We start from the raw sequence: 22761 nt of genomic DNA on the forward strand, positions 1-22761 counted from the left end.
CCAGTGCAGGATGGGTAATCATTTTGAAAGGCCAGACGTTTTATTTCATCTTCCATAACCAACATATACATGCAGAATGGCGACCGCATGTAAATTTCAATAGCGTACTATCACCATTAGAATCCAGTCTTTTTACTACCATTTTACTTATCAGTATTACTGTTATTGTTATTATCATCATCATCACGGTTGTGGTAGTGGTAGTAGTGGTGGTCGATTGCTCATAAAGAGCACGCCCCAGAATCTTCTGATCTGCATGAAGTGCTAACAATGCTCCAAGTTCATTTCTCTCTCCCGAAACACATAGCAGCAATATATTGACATTGCATACGAAGTCGGGGAAGGTTTGACTCAGAACGCAAAGGAATGAATAAAGCAATGTCGGTACACTTAATCTGTAGATTTGTGTCTTTGCGTCAGACACGTGATACCTTTACAAGCAAAAGACGGGAAGAGCAGAGAACGTCGGATTCGGATGTTGACAACTCACAGACTCTTTCACCTATACCCTGTCACACGAATAGATGTGGCACGAGCTCGTTGTTATCTCGTCTTACATGGATCGGGACAGGTTTATTTTTGCAGAGATGTTGTTGATGTTGTTCTGTGCGCATCTTTTAAACATTACTTTCAGTTTTGATATAAGGATTTGAATACTTACACATTGCTTTGACTATATATATATATATATATATATATATATATGTGTGTGTGTGTGTGTGTCAACTGAAATGTACAAGATATTATTTAAAATATCAACAGAGATTATTAAAAGACAAAAAAAAATTAGGGGGAGATGATTGCCGGTATCTGCAAATTCCGGATAAAGCAAGTATGTAAGTGAATGCATATAGTAAAATATAAATAAATATTCATACAGGATATGAATGTGTAGGTAGATTGATATATTTGATAGATAAGAATATTTAGACACAAAAATAGAAATTGCAGATAAAAAACCGGCCAAACAAAAAAAGAAATAAAAAATATAAAATTAAAATAAAGTATTATTAAGATCTAAAGTATTAAGAAAGTATGTAGAAAAACCGATAATGTTATAGAAAAAGTATATATATATATATATATATATATATATATATATATATATATATATATATATATATATATATATATGAAAGGTTAAAGCAATAGTTATATAATTTTAAAATTACCAGAATTAAATTTAGCCTTATGTTTACAGAAAGAGATCAGTTCGTTTTTAGAATTCATTATATTGTTACTTTGAGGGGAAGTAATTATAGTTATAGCTTCGGTTGTGCAGAGACGACATGACTTAGAGCCTGGAGTATAAGACTTAACTCTTTTTTATCATAGTCCATTTGATTGAGAAAGGGGTATTATTAGAATTAAGTTTTTTAATTACAGTGGTTAGAGAAGTTATTGGTTATTATTTGAATTACGGTTGTTAAAAGAAGAAATGTGGTTTGATATTCTTTTCTTAATTAATGTTGAAGTAGCGTCGAAATGTGTATGTACTTTATTAAAAGCTCGAGGTCTGAAATTAATATTAATTTGCTGATTTGTATTAGGGAAATAGTTTGAATTTTGTTCATTGTGTTCAATAAAGGGTGGGACAATGATTGTACGAAACGGTTTAGGAGGGGATAATAAGTGTTATTTTTTGTCTTTTATAACCTCTGCTGATATTTTCTTAAGTAATATCTTGTACATTTCAGCTGACATCTTTTTTACCCTATATTTTTGGCGCCTTTTAACGTCATATTGTCTGGGTCATTTTGACATTTGCTTTCCTATTTTATATTTAATTCTATCACCATTCAATCTTTCCCCCCCTTCTTCTTCACTCATTTTTCTCTCTTCTTCTTTACTCATTTTTCTTAATTACGCCTTGTCTCGGCAGCCAAGCATAACGCATATCTTATTTCTCTTTTAATAGTATTATTGGAATTCTTTCCCTTTTCCTTGTACTTATTTGTGAATTATTTCACGGATTTCGGCCTTTTTGGATTATTTTAGATCATCTTCCAATTACGCGATTCCCTTAGAGTTTTACTTGTGCGAATAGAAATTTAACTAACTTTCTTGGATTTGCATTTTTTTTATTTTATCGTCATTGGATACTGTACCTTCTACTAGACTATCCATTCACGTGAAATCACCTTTTTCTTCACCATATTATCTCTGCTTCACTTTTTGTTGTCAAGTAAGATCATTGACTTACTTGCAATTTCATCAAATACTTTTACAAGCAAAATCCGATCCCTCATTTTGCTAATCCCTACCCTCTGGTAAGAAGGAAAGTATTTCTTCGAAACTCCGCGGATTAAGGACTATCCACTTATTTATGTTTTCTTTTTCAAATTAAATATGTTTTTAACTCTTTTTCAAAGTGATATTCTTAGCATGTTTTATTAACTTTTGCTCTTATTATAAGCTCTATCTCCTATTTGGTTTTATCGAGTTTTACATCTGGTTGAGATTACTTTATAAATATTAATTTTTAATATTTATAATATACTTAGTTTTACCATCTTGGATCATTTTGGTAAATTTATTTGTAATTTTTATTATATATATATATATATATATATATATATAGTTTCCATACAGTTTGTTTTACGATTATTGGATATGAAAAGTTTAAGTAATATGTGCATATATTTTCACAAACATAAAAATTACACTTACTCCGTGTTATCTATATATTATAGTTTTACTGATGATTTAAAATTAATACATATTTTTTTTTAATTTCATCATCAGTAACAGCAATAGAAAATTAAGTGTAGAAAAAAAATTAAAAGAATCGTTTTAGGTATCGAAAATAAGCACAATTTTTTCCGATTCCAAAAACCTATAAAAGTTCCGATTATTCTGATTCCTGAAGCTGAGTCCGTTTAAAAATCCCAGTACAAATCACAATGTTCGTAGAATTCATATTGTAATCATACACGCATCCTCAAACTTTCTGATTTGTAAAAGTCTTTCAGAGTATTGCGCAATATTTTTAAGAAATTTGACGAATTTCTGGTCATGGAGAAACATGACATCGCCATTTTTTCTATTTTTCCCACCAGAAACTTCTTTATTTCTCACTGCTGTTAAGCGACATCAGATGCTTAATCTTAAATGCAATGTTTATTATTCATTTAATTAGACAGGGAAAATGGACATGAAACTCGACACCCTATCTGCAGATTCCCGCCTCCGGATAATAAAAGAAAAACAAAACAAAAATCAAAAACGTACGAGAATTATTCTAACAAGTGAAACCTCATATTTTTTACTCCGAACCTGAAACACGGAAGAGCTAGGAAAACGGGGGTTGTACGATAAAAACGAGCATCATTTTGTGCTGCACAATTCCTTTCTCTACATAGTCACCATCATTTTCAATAAACGTTTATCAACCATTATTTATGCCTCAGTCGTAAAAGTTCGAAGCGCGCTAAGTCACTTACATCTCTGCCGCCACACTCCTAACGCTGCTGACATCAGTACAGTCCTAACATTTCTTTAGTCAAAATCCACGCTATTGTAGATTCGTTTTGACCGTGTCGCTGTGTTACCAGACGTGCGAGGCTCCGACAGATCGCCGACTCCCAACCTCTATGTATCGTGGATTAACTACCTCTTATGGCCGGATCGTCATTTTCTCGCTGACGACTGTCGATGGAAACACACGCGGTTTCACAAAAGTAGAAATATAATAAATCGTGGAATAAAGAAAGGAAAAACACAAATGCCAATGTTCATATATAAATTGACTGTTGGACTTGTGATTGAGTGTGTGTGTGTGTGTGTGTGTGTGTGTGTGTGTGTGTGTGTGTGTGTGTTCTATCAATATTACGTTCGTCTCTATTTCTGTTTCACAGTCAACTCTAAAACTGTCCAACTTCCATCCGCCGCGACGGGCATCTCGTTGTCAACTAACTGTCTCCTCTACGTTGGTATCTGAGGTTGCCCCTCTACCCCGACTACCGGAAGCTGCCCTTCCCTGTATTATCTGAAGGTTTCTACTGTCCTGTGAACTCTAAAAAGCTCGATCTAAAAATACCAAGAGATTCATTGTTTGTTACTTCATATCTGTTTTCTGTTCCTTTGTCTATTGCCCCCATCTCAGCACTTAGTGACTCAATTCCACGTAAGGCCCACTTATAAGTATCACAGTTGTAGCATTTTATGAACGAATATGGTTTTTCTTTCCGTTGACGAAATTCTACGTCCAACAAGCGACTAAGCATGCTGTATTTTTTCCATGAGGATTCAAGTTCTCACAAGTAGCTCCGCAAAACTGTCACATGCACCAGCATCGAACCTAACTGCCAGCCTGTGGAACTCTGTTTCTCTGGTCTGCTTCCCACCTACTAAAATATTGTCATTTTCAAGTCCAACGTAAAGAAGTTCTTGTTCAACCGTTCTTGTTCAACCGTTCTTGTTCAACCGTTCTCTTAAATAATGGAATTATACCAAATTTCCACCACTAACGATTACTACGCTGTTGTCTTAATGGCTATCGTACACATGTTAACCTTTGTCCTCGAGTGGTCTTTAGGCCTTGATAAAATGTGACCGATTCGTAAAAAAATATTACTAAGTGAACCCTAAACTAATTCTAACTTATTACCAAAATAAAATATTTATATTTTTTGTTTCATTGATTATAGTCTTTACAATTTTTAATTTATATACTGAAACACACCATTTTTCGAAAAGAATAACTTTTAAATTTTCTGAATAAAAAATCATTGATATTTTTGGTCAAAAAGAAAGTTTTCATAAAAACACAGGAGGAGAGTTTCTTTCATTAATTTTTAGTTGAAATTCCGCTTCATTTTTAGGTTTAGCCTTGGCCATTTTGATTCGGCTATTTTCGGCTGCTGTCGGCTGTTTTCGGATGTTTTCGGCTATTTACATATTTCTGCGTCGGCAAAAATCGGCTATATATTATTCAAAAGCTGTACTGATATCGCAAATCAAGAGTAAATAATTGTAAACATAAATGTCTTAACCCAATCTGTAAAAATATATTAAATTATTAACCAGAAAATAATGTAACTTCAGAAAATTCCGCTAATTCAATGAATTTAAATACTGTCTTATATGCCCGAACTCAGCTCGTATGAGAGTGGGAACAATTAATCGCCATTGTGTTTCCCAGAAAATCATTCCTTTCTGACTACAAACAAGCGACATCAGATCCTTAATCTTAAGTGCATGTTTTTCCATTATTTAATTAGATATCAAAATGGGCATGGAACTTGACACTCGCTCTGTACATTCCCGCCTCCGGATAATAAAGAAAACTGGCTAATAAACGCATTTCTTTCGGAATAGTTTTAGAGCATATGAATAATCGAGTAGTGTCTCTAACCTCTTTTTACTAATTTGAAAAGAGATTATGACGTGAATAAATTTATTTTCCGGCGCAATATGACGTGCTCTTTTTTTTTTCTTTTTCTAAAAGAGTCAAACCTGCCTCGAACACTCTCTAGATTATATTGTTTAATTTGTATTCAAAACAATTGTTTCATATTGATTGTTGGTAATTGGTTATGTTTCACGTTATATAAACTATTTGCGCAGTCATTAATACAATTCTACGATTTCACTTGCGAGAAAACATTGACAGGTTATGCAAATTTAGCCAATGTCATACCAGATTAATAAACGGTTTTCTTTAACGTATAAACGAAATTCTGACAGACCGGTACATGAATAATGACACTTTTCACAAGCACGAAAACTGAAGCCTAATAACTTGAGATAGTTTTATTTAATTTTCGTGCCCTTACCTTTAGGGAGTACCGAGTGCTCTGTGGTCACATTGTTCACTTGTCTCTGCGTATCGTTACAATTTCATAAAGCATCCAAGTTACGAAAATATGAGTAATATTAAATTACAATACGTATGAGTAACAGTTTATTTTACATTACACACAGACACACACACACGGACGCACACATACACACACATACACACAGAAAGACACACACACACACACACACACACACATATATATATATATATATATATATATATATATATATATATATACTAGCAGGGTGACCTGACGTTGCCCTAGATCAAATGATGGTGTTGATCAACTCAAATATTTTTTTGCCATCGAAATTGTTGAAATAACCTATTTTTCAATCAAATCCATTGATCGTAGTGCAACGCTGGGGGCGGGGGAGCTCACATGTCTTTCGTAGTAACTGAGTAAACAATACATTGTAGTCTACATTGCACCGCAGAGAATCTACTGTTTATTTTATGAAATTATTTTTCAATTTAAAGTTTAAAGGCAAAAGTCAAGTATCCTGCTTCGATTGTGCTCTAAGCAGAAACATTAATTTCAAACGTGCCCTTGTCACATTAACGAAGCTACTGTTGATTTTATATGCTAATATAATGCGTGATAATGGCTTGAATTCCAGTTTAAAATGAAAAAGTCAAATATCATTGGGCAATAGTGCTGAAAATAGAAAAATTCATTTCAAACGCGCCCCTGTTGATTTTATATGTCGAGCTTTTCGGCTTGATTGGCAATAAAATTTTCGGATGCACTTGTAATGTTAGCTTTGTTCAAAATCGCATGTCATTTTTTTTAATCGGATTATTTCGATTATCGATACTTATCGAAGACTTCCCATACAAAACATATATCTAAGAAAACTGTCAGCCATATAAAGTACCTTCGTGTAAAATGACATAAAAATCTGCCGAGCCGTTTTCGAGTCCATAAGAACTCACACAGACACATTCAGAGAATGTTCTTTATATATATATATATATATATATATATATATATATATATATATATATGCATGTGTGTGTGTGTATATATATATATATATATATATATATATATATATATATATATATATATATATATATATTGGGTGACCCCCCCCCAAAAAGAAAAAACAGAGGATATTGAATTGTTCTTCTTAGCATTTTACAGTCAACGGAGAAAACAAAAAGGCCAAAGACCCTAGTGTTTTGATGTGATGTTTTGAATATGATAAACTAGTTATGACCAAAGTTTCATTTCCTTATGACCAAACAGGAAACGAGGTCTAATTAGAGTTGGAGCCCGTTTTGGGGGGTACCCTGTATATATATATATATATATATATATATATATATATATATATATATATATATATATATATATATACGGATAAAATATCAATACGAACATATATAAATTTTTATACCTTTTTGTATTTATTGCCTCTTTGTTGATGAGCAGGAATACAAAAAGTCTTTCGAAAAAACAAAAATGTTCTGGTTATGATTACATATTTTCGACCGCTCTTTCGGTCTTCTTCAAAGTGAATGACAGAAACACAAGTGCAGGCCAGGCAGGGCTGATAGCAGGAGATAAATGGATAGTACTAATGAGGTAAATATGTATTTGAATACGATCATCCTAATATTGTTTGATTTGGAATGGTCAGCAGCATGTGTGGCCTTTATTTAAAACCAAGTCTTTCATAAAATGTTGAAGTGGACACCCACGCTCCTATACGTACACACTTGCATATATAAACATACATGCATGTGAACTCCTTCATTGCCACATTATATGCTTCTATGCGTACCTGTACCGACACAGAATACGCACACGCAAGTTTATAGACGTACGTACACATATACATGGAGAAATTTCTGACCAAAACCTGATAATTCCCATTGGAATCATAAAATTATTATGCTTCTAGGTATAGTACGGGGTGAAAAGTAACGTTTTCTTTTCTTGTCTGGATTATATGTATGCCCGCCCGCTCACCCACATGCAACCACACACACAAACACACACGCATGCACACACACACGCACCTTTATATACGTATGTATAAACACATGCACATATATGCACACCCACAGGCACATGTGCACACACACACGCATACACCCATATGTCTACATGCACACACATACATGCATGTAGATATATACGTACACACTCAGATACCGACACTGTAAATGTACATGCACACACACATACAGATAAATATATACACACACATATTTTATATATAGAGAAAACCAACTCACATTGGCGTTAACCGTGACAGATTGCACTGATGAGTCACGAAAGGATGAAACACTAGTGTTTCTAGGTATTTAATAATTATTATAGTAAATAATAATGCCAGCCTCTTTAAGACCCTTGTTTCTTATCGTTGAGCACTTTCAGTTGTAATAGAGTCGGTCAACTTAGCTCATACGCGCAGATCGTCATATAATGATTAGATCACTCTCTGACTGATGTTAAAAGCATTTAATAAGAATAAATGTTTAATTTCAACTGTATCTCTCGCGGTTGACGGTAGCCGAATGGTTCAAGTCCTTGCTAACGAATCCAGACTTGACTTCTGTTGCCGGGGTTCGAATCTCTCGACTGGCGTTAATCGTGACACCCTGCACAGATGATTCCAGAAAGGATGAAACACTAGTGTCTGTAGGTATTTAATATTTATTATAGTAAATATACATGTATAAATTATTGTTGGGTTGTTTCAATATTTTTCCTAATTCCAATTTAATTACCGATTCTGTCGTAAATTCCAACTTTTGATATATTATTTAATCCGATTTGTTTTAAATTCATAAATAATTAGCTATATAGTTTTTTTTTTATATTTGGATTACAGTAAGAAAAAATGCAATATATTTTCACAAACATAAAACCATAATTGTTCGGGATTATTTATACATTTTAGTCTAGCTAGTTACTTAAAAATCAATAGATATTTATAATTTTATCATCAGTAAGAGCAATTAAAAATTAAGTTTAAAAACAAAAAAAAAGAAACAAAATATCATTCAAAGAATCGTTTGTTTTTTTTACATCTGAAAATTGGCTAATTTCATTTTCGATTCCAATACTTTACTATGTTCCAGTTTTTCCGATTCCCGATTCCAAATCTGATTAATCGTCTCAACACTAGTCAGAATGGTGGTTGAATTCATATTATAATCATAAAAGGTTTCGCACGGTTTCAAATTTTTTAAAGTATTTTAGTGCATTGCGCAATATTTGTTAGAAAATATGACGTATATTCGGCATCAGAGAAACATAATGTCGCCATAGTTTTTTTGTTTTTTTTATTTGCAGAAAATCCTTCCTTTCTGACGACAGCCGAGCGACATCAGATCCTTAATTTTAAGTGCATGTTTTTCCATTGTTTAATTAGACAGGAAAATGGACATGAAACTTGACACTCGATCTGCATGCAGATTTCCGCCTCCGGGTAATAAAGCAAACAAAACTTTAGAACCAGTCGTTCTGAAATATTTCTCTTATTTCTGATTGTTAGTGCAATTAAAGAAATGATGTTTTCGATTCTGTATTTTTATTCCTTTTGTTCTCTTATTTCTATTAAACAATTAAAATATATTCAATCAAACATTTTGCAAGATTTTTCTATCTTTACTTATTTGTTTTCTCGAATTTTTTTTTAAAATGCCTCATTTTTTAACATACATTTTTTTCGTTTGCAACTATATATAAATTTAGCTTTATTATTTTATCTGTGCTTATCTTTTATAATATCTAAAACAACTCGGGATAAATCATTATATTTTATAAATTCCTATAGCCTTAAGAGCTATCGACAAGGTTTGCCTATCCTACCTTCGAAACCATTACCGAGGTTGCACGATTTGGGTGTAAACATGCGCTTTGTGCATGTATCGATAATGTATGTGAGTGACAGAGTAAGGTTTTTAGCTGCGTGGCTGGTGGTTGAAGGGTTGGGCTCAGAAACTGAAAATAACTATTGTCAGAGTCAGACCACCCAAGAGACATTCTTTTTGCTTGCAAATGTAAGCGCCCCACTTAATAGAATATTCCCACTTGTATTGTGTTTGTGAGAGAAACAATGTCCGGAGACAAGCTGAATGTCTCCTCTGAGCAATGCAAGAAAAAGACAGGGTCAATTAGAGAAACTCCGAAGGAAGAGGAGCAAAAACAGCAGTTGGTTTTGAACGTTGGAAAGCTGGCAAGTGGTCCTTGAAAAACTCATGATATATTTGCGTCAGTGTGTCTCTTCGGGCAGGTTAGCGCCTTTATCAACCAAAGGACTCTGTAATGGTACACGTGTGTCAGTCTGGTCTGGTCTGGCTAGGATTTGTAAGATTGCCATTGAATCTTGATATGGCGAGTGGCACAATGATAAATATTATTATTGTTTATAAATTGAACATATATTGTCTTGCTTGGTATGCGATTTCTTTATTATAGCACTCATTGGATTGACGAACAACTTAAGCACTGTACAATATGTAAAAGATCACAGCCGAATGATTGTACATATAAACTGACCAACAGTTTTACAATGCAATATAACTTCATAATAGTTTTTATTCACTTAATTATACGAGACTAAAGATACCAAACCATAAACTCTGGCAGTACGACTCCCGACAAAACAACGAAAAACATAAAATACATTTACATATCAAGTAAGATAAAAACATAATCTCTGTTATTATATAAAAGTCACTTTGTGCTTGTGTGTGAGTTCTTTCCTTATAGGTTCCGAAACGGCTGAGCCTATTTTTTTATTTTTTATTTATTTATTTATTTATTTTTTGATTTTTCTGCAGATTTCACACAAATCTAATTCACATGTCTGACAGTGATCTTAAATACGTTTAGTACAGAAATCCACCCGAAAAGTATCGACAATCGAACGAATCTGATCTTAAATATATCTTTCTCTCTCGTAGATAAATAATAATATTTTTCTACAAGGGAACTCCTTACACCGGCCAAGGGGAGATAATAAATTTTCAGCAAATCATTTACAAAAACAGATTTATTATAATCTGGAGACATAGCTTAGTGGCTACGAAGCTAGCGATTTTTCCTGTTCAAGCCTGGGTGTACCCCACTATTTTATTTTAATTCGTCTTATTAATGAGTTCAATTTATAAGAAGTACCAGGTAAAATTGCCGCAACTCATTTCTGTGTTTGCTTATTTTAAAATTAAACATTAATCAGAAATTATATTTTCCTAGCATTTATCGTGAAGCCCAAATATCAGCTGACGTGATATTGTAAACAATAGCAGACGGAATTTGATGAAGAACATAATCATTATTAGTTTTTTATTTTGTATTTTTTTCGAATGAGTTTACCGAGCCAATTGTTCCTCGTAATATACAATATTCAATAGAGAATTGATTTTATAATAATATGCAATCTGTATAAATTAAAATATCATGTTTAAGCATATTGTACGACCAGGAAACGCCGTGCTGTAAGCTAGTATTTAATATTTTTTTACATGGAGGTCACCACTTATCAAGGTCCGAAGGCCACTCAGGGATAAGGGTTATTGCGTGTACAGTAATCAATGAGATAGTATTGTAGTAATCATTAGTATTGGGGGTTTTGATAGAGTGTCTTACTTAAGGGGGCGGTTTGTCAGGAGTTTGTTTATGTTGGACTTGAAGACGTCCAAGTTGTAGGCAGGCGGGAAACAGGCAAGCCGCAGAGAGTTCCACTGGCGTGCAGTTCTAAGAATTTGGATTTAGGTACAGATAAAGAGTGGAGAACATTGTTGATACTAGTTTCAGCCAGAAGGGTGTTTCTCGTGAAAGATTGACGAGGGGGGACGAGGGATTGGAGCTCAGACGAGCACCTGCCATAGATATAGCGATAAAACAAAGACAGGCTCGCAACGTCTCTTCGGTGGGAGAGAGGTTGCAGGGAAGAGAAAAGGGCATCCCGCACTAAACAACGAAGTCTATTTTGTACTCTGTCAAGGCAGGATAGGCTGTTTTTAGCAGTTCCTGCCCAGATGTGGCAGTAGTACTCCATCCTTGAACGTACTTGGCTTTGATAGATATATATTCATATTCTTCAAAGCGAAAGTATTTTAGGGAATACAAACAAATCTCCAAAACACTAAATAAAAATGGAATTGTCAGTAAAAGACGCAGGGTACATGAATATACACATATAAAGACACAACAGAAAGTAGGCATACAAGTTATGCTTTCCATAGAATTTCGAAAACCAATTGAACGCACAGAATGTGAACACAGTTAAAGAAAGTTTTGTGAAGCACACAAAGAAATTATTTACAGTCGCCCCAGGGCTGTTTGTTTATCATTAGGAGCCGAGCTGATATAGTCAATCTGTTTCGTACCGTAAACAGTAGGCAAAAGAAGAAATGAAGAGGTCTCATTGTTGGACCTCGTGATCTCACAACAACAGGGATGAGGTTACGTGTTCTTTAGAGGTATGGAGGCTTGAGCCTGTTCGCAAGGAGCATAACTATGACTTCAAAAATATTCTCCAAAAAAAAGAGGGCATTGAAAAGAGATGACTTAGTCGTCCTGTCATAAAAAAAGAAAACAATCAATCCCTACTATTATATAAAAGGGACTTTTGGCGCGTGCGTGCGTGCGTGCGTGTGTGTGTGTGTGTGTGTGTGTGTGTGTGTGTGTGTGTGTGTGTGTGTGTGTGTGTGTGAGTTCCCTATATTGGACTCCGCAACGACTGGGTTGAATTTTATGAAATTTCACATGGAAATACTTCATGTATCTAGCAATGATCTTAGATTGGATTGTCGGAATGTCTTCGATAGCTATAGATATTCGTAAGATCGAAAAAAAATACGATGAATGAAGGAGCAAGTGATGTTGGCCCAAATTAACATCTCATACAGCCTCACATCACAAATGCATTTGAATAGTTGTATTACCACACGAGTCTAAAGAAGATGAAACATAGCTTAACTTTTTATATTTTCAGCATTTTTTACTTTTTCACATTCTTTCATCTTCATACATTTTCTACCGATGTGGTGTATAGCATATTTTACCATTCTCTTCATTGTCGTTTACTATCCATATAATCATACTACATTTGGTTTTAGCGAATGTTGCTTACTCTTTCATAGAACTGTTATCAACTTACATTCCTAATACACATTAATCGAAAATACTTCCATTAAACTCCTCGGGCTAACGTTTACAGGAAACATAAACTGGAATAGATACATTGAGAGCATTGTCAAGGCTGTTGCGAAGAAGGTGGGCTCTCTCTATCGTGCTAGAACATTACTTACGCCTGGAACTATCCTGTACCTCACTAAGGTCACCATTCGCCAATGTATGGAGTACTGTTGTCCCATTTGGGCTGGTGCATCTGCTACTTGTCTCTCACTCTTGGACAGGGTTTTAAAGAGAGTCGCCAACCAGATAGGTCCTGAACTGTCATTTCGGCTTCAGCCTCTTTCCCATCGACGAAATGTTGCATCCCTCTGCGTGTTCTACAAGTACTTTAATGGTGAATGCTGTGACGAACTACAAGCACTTGTACCCCCTCGACGTAAATACCCTGACAAACCCGACAAGCCGCTAAATCCCGCGCCTTCACAGTAGGGATCCCTGGGTGTAAGTAGGCCTTCTACTCCAATTGTTTCTTCCCCAGAATTGCTAGACTTTGGAAATCCATTCCTAGGTTCTGCTTTCCCAACTGTACTGACATGCAGAAGTTCAAGTGTAATGTGAACAGACATCTTGCTACTCATCTCCCTTCATAATACTCCTGCAACCTTTGTCCCCAATAGTAGCCCCCTACTTCAAAGTGACACTGTGCCTTGTTTAGGGTGAAAATTGAATTTAAAAAAATATTCCAGTGCAAAAACAATCCCTGATTCCACTAACCTCTCTTTTACCAGTAGAGCAGTGGTGACGGAAAATGTGCCATGTTTAAAATCAAATTCCTTTCTTCCACACTCCTTTCTCCCCTTCCCCACTAGCACTCAACTTAACGAAGCGTTATGGTTCTCTGTTCACTTTATTCTTGGAAAATGTCGACAGCAGTCTTTTTGTTAAAACTCTTATATCCCTATGGGCATAGGTGTAAGAATTCACGGAAGAGTCAGACATATGTGCATGAGAAGACAATAATTATATGTGAGCATTTATTTATCATAGGGGTTCTCTCTGATAGTACACTCTACTGCGCGCACAGACACGAGCACATCTCCAGTTTCAATATAAGAGTTCGCAAGAAGGACTACATAGTATGTTTTTGTAATTTTTGGTAACCATTTACCGGAACAAATAAGAAACAAGTAAATGAAAAGATATAAAACTCATTTACTTCTCACATTACTTATATATATATATATATATATATATATATATATATATATATATATATATGAAAAGCTGTATGTCCGTCTGTCTCCATATTTTCAAACTCTATTACCTACGAAACTCAAAGTTGTAGGTGCTAGGGACCTCAATTTATCAAGTTTTTTAGAAGCCGTTCTTTTATGGAAATAGTTTTTAAGGGGTAAAAAAGGGGTTAAAATTGAAAATAATCGTAAAATATTTTGAAGAATAATACATGTTTTATTCTTCAAATTTCACTCAGCGCTTCTAACGGATATACACAAAAAAACTACCCAGATTTCAAAATGCGCGACCACGCGTCACCTATCCGGCTTCATAAAAACCCCGCAGTTAACAACATCACGTGGACTCTTCATCGAACTACCTTCCACTACATTATGTCGAGGAAGAAGAGGAAAAAAAGATTGACAAAGGAGTCTTAATCAGAAATATATTTCTTTGAAAATAAACACCCGTTTATTTATGAAAGAAATTTCGCGTTGCAGTTGTGGCTTCAAATGTATTTATACATGTTTTATTCTTCAAATTTCACTCAACGCTTCTAACGGATATAAACAAAAGAACTACCCAGATTATAAAATATTTTGTACATACATCTTATATTATATTTATTTTTTTATGTTTAATCGGTTTATATGCGTGTCCTGTTGTTACAGTGGTAACTGTACCAGCTCAAAATGCTACAGGTTTGATTCTAGCTGATAACAGCCAAATACGTATTATTCTTTTTACTTTTTAAACCACCACTCTATTATAATATATACGAAATATGGATAAATTTAAATATCATATTTAAGCGTATGTTATGCCCGGGCAAAGCCAGCCGCTCACGATGCTTGTATATATATATATATATATATATATATATATATATATATATATATATATATATATATATATATATATATATAGTAAGTTATAAAATATATATGGCTATTAAGCTACACTGAATATTCTACGTTTCATCCACTCTAGGACTCTTCAGGCTGAAGAGTTCAAGAGTGGATGAAATGCGGAATATTCAGTGTAGTTTAATCGCCATATATATTTTATAACTTACTAACTAGCTCTACCTACGTATTGAGTACTTTTGAAGTAAATACTTAAAGTTTATGCATAAATTTATACTTTCGTATATTAATTTTATGTGCGTAAATTAAGTAGTTATATATATATATATATATATATATATATATATATATATATATATATATATATTGTAGACATTCTCCTTTGCACCAAAGTATCGCAGTTTTCCAACAACAGATGCCACATACAAATTTATTATGTCACTATTTTATGTAATTTTAGAACGCAATTTTAGACACATTACGTCGTTATAATAAAATCCTACAGTAAATTCTTAGTAATTTCTTAGTAAATTGCTGACAACACAATTGTAACCATTTTTAAAGGAAATAGTTCCTAAGATTCCATCTAAACAGCAAGTCATCCTATCGCCCCCAGCAATCACCGGGAGGAATTCTGAACTTTCGACATATATCGGGTTTCATCCTTCGTAACTAGATCATAAACTCATAGACATAGCATAATTTTCAAAAATAATAACATCTTCACAGACTAATTCTGCTCATTCTGATTGGCTGGCCTCTGACCATTCCTATATTCTTAATATACGAACGCTAATGTACCAGTTAAATATGGCGCAGCAATGATAACTACTTTTACCTTCCTCAGTTATTTGCTGACAGTCTCTTACATTTTACGGCGTAAGTTTGCATTTCCTCTCTGTCCCTATCTCTCTCTGTATATATTCTTCTCAACTCTATATCTCTCTCTTTCTTGCTCGCTCTCTCACTCGCTTCCTTTATACATTTATTTTTATGCCAAAGAAATGAAAACGGTAATTAATCATCTTTTTCAAGTACAGTCACGGTCTTTTAACTTTATTCAAATATACTTTATTTTAACCTGCGTAATATATTACGATCATCGCCGATTAAAAAATAAATGCTTCGATAATATTATTTTCTGTATTCGTACTTATAATGTTGTTTTATTTAATGTTTTCTTAACTCATGTGAAATATTTCCATTTTTAAACTGTAAAACTATTTTTCTAGTTAACTCTATTTATGTTTATTTTTTCAGCTCCATTATAATAAAAGTATATAAAAATAAGTAAACTTTTTTTATCAATTGATTTGTTTCAATTTTTAATTGCATATCTTTTCAAATGATTACGTTTATTTAAGTTGTATATTTGTCAAACTGTTAGATCTTGTAAAAATATATTTATTTATAGAAACGTGAATGGAAAACAATGAATTGTTCATATATTTTACAGTTTTAGCAGTTTCAAAAATGTGATTGTGCAACAGAAAATACTTTTAACAGTTTTAAAATGTGAATATTTCACATATGTTAAAAAAACATTAAATACAAACAACATAATAAGTACGAATCCAGTAGATGATATTGCCGAAACATTTATTTTTAAATCCGCGATTGCGCAGGTTTAAATAAAGTATATTTGAATAAAGTATATTTATAAAGCACATTTTAAAAAACGTAACTATAACCCAAAAAAGACAACAAACTAAACGTAAATATGTTTGAAAACATTTTCCTTTCCGGAAAGATTCTCGAAATTGCGCACACGTTAACTTTTGTGTGTGGGGGGGGGCAACTTCCTAAATTAGGTCAATATCCATGATTTTCTTTAGAATGACAACTTTTAAAGGTTTCCGACTCTGCTGATTAAGAAAATCTCATGCAAATTTTGCGGAAACAAGTACTTATAGAGATATAAAGACATGTACTATGCATGGTAATTCATTGAATGTCAAGCTTGTACACACGCGCGATAAACAAGTGTATTTATCTCCTACCGTCACTGCCAACCCCAATTTGCGGGTGGGTATGCTGACAGCAATTATCATGGTTAAATTTGGGGGAATTATTTAGTACCCCCTCCCCAAAAGGGGGGTTGTCTACTCTGAAAGCCGTTTTATACATTGGATGTTTGGGATGTCTATTCCTGCATGTACCTGCATGTTATCACCCCAAACCAGCACTAATCACCAGTGAAAGCCAGATTATTTCATTTCGGCCACGGCCGCAGTGTCCGCGATTGTTCATGGATGGTAGTGGCCACCAACAACAACCGTAGTTTACTTTTTTGCGAAATGGGGACAGGCTTCCACCGGGCAACGCCAGTTAACGGGTCCTGCGAGTATATATATTATACGAAGCAGCTTAGTTTTTAGAAATAATCTAATATTTTTTTTAAGTGGATGATTTGGATTATTTGGAATCCTATTTGTATCTTGAATATCATTTGCGCAACGTTTCGGTCGGGGTAAGCAGATTGGATGTATCTCGGGTATCTTTTCATCGAATTCGGGAATTGGTGTATAGTTTCGAGCAGGAACCTTCTTTGAATCCACAAGTGTAGTATGCTCTCGTTTGTCAGACATAAAAGGGTTGACGTCTAAAAGAGTTTATTACGGGCCGGTGGAGTAAAGGATAATTCACTAGGTAGACTTTTGTTGTCTTCAGGGGATTGAACTATACGAAAAATACAATTGCGAAATTCTTCCAAATTCTGTCTGGTCATAGCATAAAACGAAAGCATGCTCTATCTGATGTAAAGAAAGAGTCCAATTCGAAATTTTGTGTAGATCCTCGAGTCCGAGAGAAAGATTCCCGAATTCGACGAGACACACCTGAAAAAAGCCGAAGGTAACATAGGTTAAAATGTGCGAATTGGATTTTAAAAAAATGAGAACAGTAGTCCAAATAATTACAATTATCAATCTTCATTTGACAAAGTTAACGTGGGTCAATAAACGTTACGTGAATCACTTTAGAGTTCCGACGATACGTGTTCACGTAGAAACTTTCGTTTATTCGCCTTCACTCTTTACCATGTCCATATATATATATATATATATATAGAGAGAGAGAGAGAGAGAGAGAGAGACAGAGACAGAGACAGAGAGAGAGACAGACAGACAGACAGAGACAGACGGACAGACATACAGACATACAGAAACAGAGACGCAGAGAGATTACATGGAAATTTGGAAGTTGACTTTGAAAAGTAAGTTTTCAACAACAACCCTCATTTTTCCCTTTTCCCTTACTTTAACCAATTTTAAACCTAACTGACATGATACGAGGGGTGTGCAATAAGTAATGTCTCTGACCCACTTCCAGTTGTCTGATCTAGCTGAAATCTTGCATCTGCAATGATTTATATATCTACGGGCTATGTGGTAAATTACAACTCTAAACTAATTGTGATTTCTGTTTTACATGTGTTTGAACTGAGTCGGGTGTGAAATGGAGCCTGTTGAATGTCGAGCTGTGATCCGGTTTTTGTATTTGAAAGGGCGCACACCACAGGAGACTTTTGATGAAATGAAAAAAACTTATGGTGATGATGCCCCATCATATGACCTTGTAAAACGCTGGCATCGCGAATTCAAACATGGCCCGAAATCTGTGGAAACAGCTCCCAGACCTAGTCGCCTCCTTCTGCCATTGATGAGGCATCTGTCCGTCAAGTTGAGGTGCCATTTTCGAAGATCGGCGCATTACTAATCGTTAAATAGCACAAGATTCCAAGATTAGTACAGGGTCTGTGGAAACTATCATTCATGACCATTTGCATATGCATAAGGTGTCTACCAGATGGATTCCAAGGTTGCTTACACCATCCCAGAAGCGAGAACGCGTCGAATGCTCGAGGATGAATTTGGAGATGTGCCAAGAAGATGAGTCAACGTTTTTCAAAACACTGATTACACAGGATGAAATCTGGGTCCATCACTATGATCCAGAGACCAAAAGCCCAGTCAATGCAGTGGAAGCACTTGGAGTCATTACCTCCAAAGAAGGCAAGGGTACAGCCCTCCGCTGGCAAGGTCATGCTCACAGCCTTCTGGGACCAAGACAGAGTAATGACGACAGATTTTCTGGCAAAGGGTACCACAATTACAAGAGCTTCTTATGCTTCACTTTTGAGGAAATTAAGGGAAGCTATAAAAATCAAGAAACGGGGCAAGATCAGCAAAGGTACCCTCCTCCTGCAGGACAACGCTCCGGTCCACAACTCGCATGTCGCCAGATCAGAATCACGGGCGTGTGGTTATGAAATCCTTCCTCATCCACCCTATTCCCCTGTCCTTGCACTCTCTGACTTTCACCTCTTCCCAGCCATGAAGTTGTTTTTGAAAGGAAAGCGTTTCCCCAGATGATGCAGCCTTGATATCTGAAGTCACGCCGTGGTTGGAGGACCAATCTGAGGTCTTCTACTAAAATGATGTCCAGAGCTGCATCAAACAATGGGAGAAATGCATAACTCCGGGTATTTCCTATGTAAAGAAAGACTAATAACTGTGCTAAGTTTCGTTGCTCTTCTATGGAAAGTGGGTCAGGGGCACTACTTATTGCACGCCCCTCGTAATGTTATAAAGTTGCTAATGTAACTTATCTCATCACTTTCCAGTTTAGAAATTTCTACGTCTGTACCTGTGGTGTATGTTTAAAACTACTGGAAGGGATGCACCCTCGTCCTCTGTCATGACATACATCTAGCAAGAGGAAAACACTAATGTAAAAACTGTGGGCTACTATAATTCAGTTGCGTCGATCGAAATTAGCAGTTGTTCCAAAACGTGTGTGGATCGTTCCCCACAATAAATAGACAAATAATCTTTGTTGATTTCGTACAACGTAATTAGGATTTAGAAAGAAATAGGATATCTCTTTTTTTAAATAACGTTATAAATGAATATTAACATTTTTTAAGAAAGCCAAAATTATGTATGTTGTTTTCTTTCGGAGAAATGTATATATTTTTTTTTCTTGCAGATGTAAAAAAACTGTCTGGTTAATAGTCCGTCGTTATATGGCAGTTTTCAAATTTCTTCAATTTCAAACACTTGGCCTTCGTGGTAATATTATAAGAAATAGAAAGATGCATTTTGAACATTTTTAATAGTAAATAAATATTTTTTAAAGAAAAAAACTTATGCCTTTCTTGAAAAAATATTTTACATTTCTTAAATAAATATTTTGTCACTCTTACAAAAATAGTATTTATTCATAACGATATTTCTTATAACATTGTCCGCGTGCTTGCAGTTGAAGAGACTTAAAAACTGTCTATCTAACACCTCAAAGAAAGATTTTTACATCTCTACATTACATATAGATATTGTTCCAAGACAAAGAAAAAACAGTAATATAAATTTATCTCTTGAATGGGAAAGCTTGCTTCATCACATTAAATGGAAATAAACAGTTATTTAAAAGAAAAAGTTGTATCACTTTGACTATCTTAGAAATGATATATATATATATATATATATATATATATACTAGACTATAATACCTGTGACCCGTTGGGTCAGTATGTTATATTAGCTATGGAATTCATGTATGAACGTGACACTTGTGACGTAAAAAAAGTTGTTTTTTTTGACATAACAGAAACATTTCTATGAAAGTATATTAAAATGAAAAAAGAATATAGATAGATTTCTGAGTCGTTCTGTTTATTATAATTGATTATTTTTTAAACAAAAAATGTACAGTTACTGAATCATAAGTGGTTGGCCATGCTTATGGGTAAATGTGCACTGAACAGATACCATAATACTTATTATAGTTAAATTCAAATTTTGATATATCTGGGTTTTTTATATCGTTCATTTCTGTATTACGTTTAAGTTGTTTTAAACCCTACTCTTACCATGTTAAATAATAATTTCAAAATAATAACGTTAATATTTCAGCGTCCCAAGTGTTATTTTGTTTATTTTAGACCCACTCTTCCCATGTTAAATAATAATTTCGAAATAATAACGTTACTATTTCAGTACGCAGGTCAAAATCTGCAAAATAAGCGATTTTTGTTTATTTGCTTGCGTTGTTATGGGTTAATGTTTATGCGCCCGCATGCGCAACCGGATGTCGTAAACCAGAAAGTGGGTTACATACATCGTTACAAGGTCATTAGAGTTTTATAATTATATATATATGCATATATATATATATATATATATATACTACGCACGCACCACCATGCATGTATATATATAATTATATATATATATATATATATATATATATATATAATTTACAATTTACACGCACGCACCCCCATGTATATATGTATGTATGTATGTATATATATATATATATATATATATATATATATATATATATATATATATCATTATATATATAATTAACAATTTACAACAAATTTATTGCTTGACAATAGATACAAAAAATAAAGTTTGTTTTCTTTAATCCCTGGATTTTCAATGAATGGCTCATTTCATTGAAGGAAAAGTTTTTAGCAAAATTAATACAGGTGATTATAAATTTTCCTTATTAACACATAAATTGAACATTATATCTTAAATGATTGCATAGAAAGTAAAAAATACCTCTATTTATTTAGCTAAAACATTTTCTTGACTGAAATGAAGCATTCATTAAAAGGACAGTGAATTAAGGAAAGAAAAAAACTTAAATCTGTTGTATTCCTTGTCAAGCAATAATTTTTGTAAATTTTTAATTCACATAATTTAATTCAAATGTTTCTCACCTAAATATTAATTCGCGTCTCCCTACATCCGGTATCACATGCAAAAACCATCATCATCGCACACATTAATTAATGAGAACCAAATTACCTCCCTTTATAGTAACTCTTTATCAGTTGAAAATCACTAAAACCATTCCCTCTTCAAAATTGTTATTACCAGTATTACCTACTTATATGTTATGTTAAAATTAGTGTTATGAAAATGGTCCAGAATCGAGTAAGTAAAAGAGCTAACTAGATAGGTTAAAAAAGGATATCTGGAAAAGGTTAGAATCGAACCCAGTAAGAAAAGTTAAAAATAGAATACATATTGCAATCCCAGGAATGCAGAACGATTGTCTTTGTTCTTCCAAGTAACTGAGTATTATTTATGTCAGAGAAAGATATTTATTTTACGAATGCAGTCGATTGTTCATTCTTTTAGAAATAATTAGATATTCAATATGTCAGTTTAAAGAATGGACAATATGAGTTTATAAATAATGATAAAAAAAATAGGTTAAAAACGATACAAATAATTTAGGAATTTCTTTGTTACTAGAGGCGTATGGATGCATGTGCAAAGCGCACGTGTAATTTGAAACGTGAAGGGGTCACATTGTTTCACTACGCCTCTGACGTCATAAAAAAGAGATTCCCGAGATTGTTATTAGTAGTCTGTGGGTCTTGGTAACGGCTAAATATTGTAAAATAAAAAACAATAAAAAACAGTCTATCGCGCTAGCCGCGACAAATTATAATACGCACACTCTTTCTCGCATAATTCCACCATGCCGTCAAGAAAAAGGGAAAAAAACAGACTCTTCATTGATAAGGATGTGTAGCATCGAAATATATCTGATATAATCAAGTAAAATATTTTATATTAAAATATGCGTTGCTTTTGGCTTTCAAAACGTATCCATTTATATACGTAATTATTTTCCGTTTTCAACTAACACACAATGCCTCACAGTTAAGGAAAAAAATATTTTCTTTCCCTATATATATATATATATATATATATATATATATA

The sequence above is a fragment of the Euprymna scolopes genome, chromosome 6 (assembly GCF_053919585.1).
Source record: "Euprymna scolopes isolate OS-2025 chromosome 6, ASM5391958v1, whole genome shotgun sequence".
Taxonomy (NCBI): Eukaryota; Metazoa; Mollusca; class Cephalopoda; order Sepiida; family Sepiolidae; genus Euprymna; species Euprymna scolopes.